Consider the following 5,725-nt stretch of genomic DNA (forward strand, 5'->3'; position numbering starts at 1 on the left):
GTTACATTTTTAGAACTCTTAGAGCATTTCAAACCTATTTTCATGGTGAACTTGAGTTCACCTATCACTTGAGACCTCATTTGAAAGTCGGTTCCTTATGAACTGAAATACTTTGGAAACTTGAATTTTGGAGTCAAAATTGACTATTTCTTTTCTTTACACGAATACTGTATGGCCTGGAATTTGAGATGCAATGCATTATTGCATACTTTCAAGATCTCAAGAGGACTTCGAGGGAACTCCCGGCGAAGCGTCTTAGAGCTAATTTCTCAAACTTTGACTTTTGATACTTGGTGAGTATCAAGTGCATGTGAAGTGTTTAAATGAAATGATTCTTGTACTTGTTAGTTAATGAGGCTAAGGCGTACTTTATCGCCCTTGTCCTCTCTTTCATGAAATTGCTTGCTTGATAAGTGATATGTGTTACATGTGAATGCAAATGAAAGTGTTTTTCGTGAGCATTGAGCGGCAGAATGTATCATGCCCTTTTAGGGTAGGAGGTACCGCTCCTCCCGTCTCAATGCTATGACCAAATCTTGTCGATTGGAGCTTGGTGAACCTCGGGAAGTGTTATAGCTTGATCCAAATAAGAGGTCTTGCTAGGTATAGTTGTTAAGTGATACCACCTACATGCTTGTTTGGTTACGGATCCAAGAGGGTGTCATGGTGGCTGGAGGTAGTAAGTGGAGTTCTACATGGATAACTATGAAAGTTGACGGAGGGTCAACTACCTGAGCTTGGATCGCACGTGGATTAGCTCCTGAGAGCTCCCGTATCCTTTTATTGTGATCAAATTCCCTACTTGCTTAATGTTTCGCAGTTACTTGTTACTTGAGTTATTGCTTTATATTGTGTCTTTGCTCGCATGCTTGCATGTTTTTCCCTTGGCCTTACTGAGCGTTAGCTCACCCCAATTTGTTTTCCTTAACAGGTTTGGAAGTGGAAGTTCTGAGGCTTAATTAGTGACCCCCAAAAATAATTTTTCCCCACAGGGCTCGAGGCTAAAGAAAGCGCTTGTATTGAGTTATTAGTGTCTGAAGGGATATCTCATATATAATTTGAATTTGATTCACTTGATAAGTATTTGATGTAATTATTTGTGAACTAAGGACTTTTGTTTTATTCGGGGAATGATACCCTTACTTGAGATTTGTAATGTATCTTATCTCGTTCTAAGTTTGAAAAATGTTATTTCATTTATTTTTGAGGTTGTACCCTATGTTATTGGCTATGAGTGTTGTATTTTATTTGAGGACTGTAGTGAGTCCCGGCAAGAGTTAGGCAGGCGGTCCGCCGAGCCCTTTGGTTCGCCTTAGGGGGAGGTGGGGCTGTCACAGACTAAACAATATCTCTTACCACCTAAACTAGCAATTTGTGTAGGACCAAATAAATCAAGATGTAAAAACTCCAATGATCTTGAGGTAGAAACACGTCATCTCCAAATGTCATTATGCCACTAGACTTTGACTTGAATTTGATGAATTGTGATGGTTCACCTGTCATGTGTCTTGAACATTCACTGTCTGTGAACCACTTTGATTCTTTAATAATGTTCACCATGTTCACCAAGATATAGGCATAGAAATATCTTTTTTCATATCAAGAATAATAAAATAAACAAGAAAAGAAAATTTACCAACTTTTACTAGCATATCTTCTATAATTCCCATTAGATAACGCACTAATTGGTTAATCAGTTGTAAAACCACTTGAGTAGGCACCAAATTGGCAAACTTTAATTTTCTAAAAAATGATAGAGGCATTAAATTAATACTAGATCCAGGGTCAAATAGGCATTTATCAATAAAAGATTTTCAAATTGACAAGGTACAGTAAAAATCTCTAGATCTTTTATCTTGATAGGAAGACGATTTTGAACCACCACTCTACACTCTTTGGTAAGTGACACCATTGCAAAGTCCTCCAACTTCTACTCACTAGAAACTATGCACTTCAAAAACTTTGCTTGCATAGGTATATTAGCAAGAACTTCAGAAAAAGGCATGTTCATTTGAAGTTTCTTGAGTATTTCCACAAACTTTTGATATTGCTCGTCAGCTACCCTTTTCTTTTGAGGAAAAGAGATGGGCAACACATAAACTTTCACTTTAGGCGCTTTTATATGTTGATTATCTTCACATTGAGTTTTTTCACCTAAACCATTCTCCATATCTACAGTTCCTTCACTTTCATTAGCAATTCTGCTCCTATCTTGCTTTTCACTTGGTTTAGTTTTGGATTTAATAACAGGATCATCCAATACTTTGCCTGAACAAAGGGTCATAGCCATAGTAGTTTTCTTAGGATTCACTTCAATATTGCTGGGCAATTTTCCTGGGCCTCTCTCAGCTACTGCCTTTGCCAGCTGATCAACTTGCCTCTCAAGATTTTGGATGGATACTTGTTGAGATTGGGCAAGGCTATCGAATTTGTCCATCATTTTGTCCACCTTTTGCATGTATTGCAACATCAACTCTTCAAGGTTAGGCCTTTTCTCTTGAGTAGGTTGGGGAGGATATTGAGAAGTTGGCTGTTAATGTTGGAACCCAGGTGGTCCCATAAGGCTGATTCCTTGATTCTTCCAAGAAAGATTGGGATGGTTTCTCCATCATTCATTATATGTATTGGAAGAAGAATCATTCCTTGGTTGAAATTTTTGTCCACTGTATGCTCCAATGAATTGATGTATTCTACCATGGTGGTAAGTTCTCTATTGTAACAATCAATAGCCAAATGGCCATATATATGGCAATAAGCACACGGTTCCTTAGATTGACTTACCCGATTTAAGAGCAGTTGCATCTAATGATTCAATTCAGCAAACTGTGAACTCAAATTCTGTGGCACATTCACTTCATGCACTCCTACTCTCTTACCCTAAATTGCCTTTTGTTGAGAATTACTAGCCAACAATTCATACAGAACAATTAAATCCTTTGAAGTTGTATCATGAATATATCCTCTGTAGCTATATCCACCATATTCTAGATTGTTAAGGTCAACCCATCATAGAAAAGTTGAATTTGAAATGCTAATGAATATTGGTGGTGAGAGTATTGATAGAGTAGCAACTTGAATCACTCCCATGCTTCATGTATTGGCTCTCCGTTCATATGTTAAAATGTGTAAATCTTATTCCTTAAATCGGTGGTCTTTTGAGATAAGTAGTACTTGATCATAAAGATGTTACATGTATCTTCCTATGTTCTCAAAGATCCTTCAAGTAGATGAAATAACCAAGACTTTGCACGATCATTGACACAATAAGGGAAGCACCTTATTCATAAGTCATCCTCTAAGACTCCACTCAAAGGGAAGGTTTGCACCACTAAATAAAATTTCCTTATGAAAGAAAGCTGGTCTCCATTGGCCAAACCATGAAAAGCGAGTAGCATGATAAAATGTACCATTTTAAACTCATAATTTCTTGCCCCTTTACTCAGGTGAATGCAATAGGGAGAAGCCATAGTTATAGGACATTGGATGTCCTGAAAACGAAGGGCCTGTTTGGAAGGCCTGTTTTTTACCAAGTTTTTATTATACCAGTTTTTAAACAACTTGTGCTACAAGAACCCCAAAAACTTATCAAAATTTTTAACCTACACACTTAAAATATCCAAAACACAACAAAAAAAAATTCCCTTCCCCTTTTCTTCTTCTTCCTCCCCCACCACCACCTCCGTCGCCGGCTCCGGCGCTGATTTCCGATGCCGGTGCCGGTCTTCTTTTTTTTCCCCTCTCCCTCTTCCTCCCCTGCCATCCTCCCCTCTTGTCTTTTTTTTCTCTCTGCATCTCCCCCATTTCCTTCCCCACCTCTCTGTGAAAAAAAGAAAGAAAAGAAAGATAGTGAGAAGCGGGAAGGGGAACAGGGGAGGCGGGGGGTGGCGGGGCAGAGGGGGAAGGGGCAGAGGTGATGGCGGGGGAGGGGTGGGGGGGAAAGGGAGAAGGCGGGGTAGAGGGGGTGGCGGGGGGAAGGGAGGAGAGGGGTAACGGGAGGTGGCATTGGAGGAGTTGCTGCTGGGGTGGCGGAGGTAACGGGAAGGGGGGGGGAAGAAGAAGAAGAAGAAGAAGAAGAAAAGAAAAAAGAAAGAAAGAAAAAGAAAAAAAAAGAAAGAGAAAGAGAAAAAGAAAGAAAAAAAAGAAAAGGAAAAAAGTTTTTCATCTTACAAAAACTTCTACAAAATTTTTCACTTTACAAAAATTTCTACAAAATTTTTTCAAAAACTTTTACAGTGCACTACAGTAAAGTTTTAGACAAACTCCCAAAAAACTCAGGTTCTAAACAGGCCCGAAGTCTGATAGGTGGTTGAACTTCCTGTTGTTAATTATTAGCATTATTTCTATTCTCCTTAGCCATCTCTTCTTCGTCAGAACTACTCGGCTCAGTTATCTCTAAGGTACTATGAAATCCTAGTGAAGATGGTTACTAAGCCTGTTTCTATAGACGTTTTTGCTTCCTTAAGTACTTTGTTATTTTCTCGACTTCAAGTCAAATTCCAAGTCACCTTTTTGAGATCGGGGTCATACACCAAGTACCTAAGTAAGAAAAATCAAAACTAAGAATGAAGAACTAGAAGTAAAATAAGTTAAAAATAAAATAAAAAATAACTAAAGTAGAAAAATTAAGTATTGTCCCCAGCAATGGCATTAAGTTATGAATGCCTTGCTAGTTCAGCTTAACCTCTAAGAACGCGAAATTGTGCGGAACCTAAAACTAGTGAGCAAAGAAGAGAAACGGTAGAGGTTAAGGAAAGCTTGTATTGCTCTTGAAAACACTTGTACAAGATAATCTACAAATGAGGGGCTTTGGCCTATTTATAGCCAAACTAAGAAAACTTTGCAAGTTTCTAGAGAATTCTACACTAAGTCTTAGTCTCTAGATAATCGACTTGTTGCGGAATGCCAAGGCATGGAGTTGGATGACCAAGTGACAAGTAACACTCAAGGCTTTGAAGGATGCAATAACGAAGGAATCGGTGTTGGCACTTTCTAACTTTGGTAACAGTTCAAGGTACATACTGACATCTGACTTGGCCATTGGAGGGGTTCTAATGCAAGAGGCCCATCCTATTACTTATGAGAGCCATAAGTTTAGCGATGTTGAGAAGAAGTGGTTGACTCATGAGAAGGAGATGGTAGCGGTCCTGCATTGCTAAAGGGTTTGGGAGTAGTACTACCTCAAGGCCGCCATGCCTTTCAAGATCAAAATGAACAATAGAACAGTGAGTTATCATCAGTCGCAAAAGAAACACTTTAGCAAGTAAGCACAATGGCTAGACTACTTAGCTGAGTTCAAGTACGAGCTCGAGTATAATCAGGGTAAATTAAATATTGTGGCCGATTGTGATACCCCGACTTTTAGGATATTACAGTTTCTATATTTTATTTTTTGATTTAAGACATTTTTTTGTTTTAAAGATTAGAAACCCTAAATTCTAATCAAAAGAAAAAAAAAACCCTAGTTTACTTGTGACCAACCGGTTTTCTTAAATCTCATATATTTTAATTGAAACCCTAATTGTAACCAATGGAATTGTAAAATTCCTCACATTTTTCTTAAAAATCCCCTTTTATTTGGAAATTATTACTTTATAATAGCCCTACTACTCAATCACCCCACAATAAGTGCAAATGAACCTAGAAAGTAGGGTTTCACTTTTCATTTTTTAAGTTAGCGTGAATTAGGGTTTTACGCCTATCCGTAGTGCAACTATCCGGTACGAAG

The 5,725-nt window shown here is 38.3% G+C and overlaps 1 non-coding gene across 1 annotated transcript; it reads left to right on the top strand.

Annotated features, from left to right (window-relative positions):
• The first annotated feature begins 3,039 nt into the window (after positions 1 to 3,039).
• Positions 3,040 to 3,146, top strand: LOC113750985. The gene has a single exon (XR_003464748.1). It is a non-coding gene; the product is annotated as a small nucleolar RNA R71 (small nucleolar RNA).
• Positions 3,147 to 5,725: the final 2,579 nt, after the last annotated feature.

Source organism: Coffea eugenioides, chromosome 10 (assembly GCF_003713205.1).
Source record: "Coffea eugenioides isolate CCC68of chromosome 10, Ceug_1.0, whole genome shotgun sequence".
Classification (NCBI taxonomy): domain Eukaryota; kingdom Viridiplantae; phylum Streptophyta; class Magnoliopsida; order Gentianales; family Rubiaceae; genus Coffea; species Coffea eugenioides.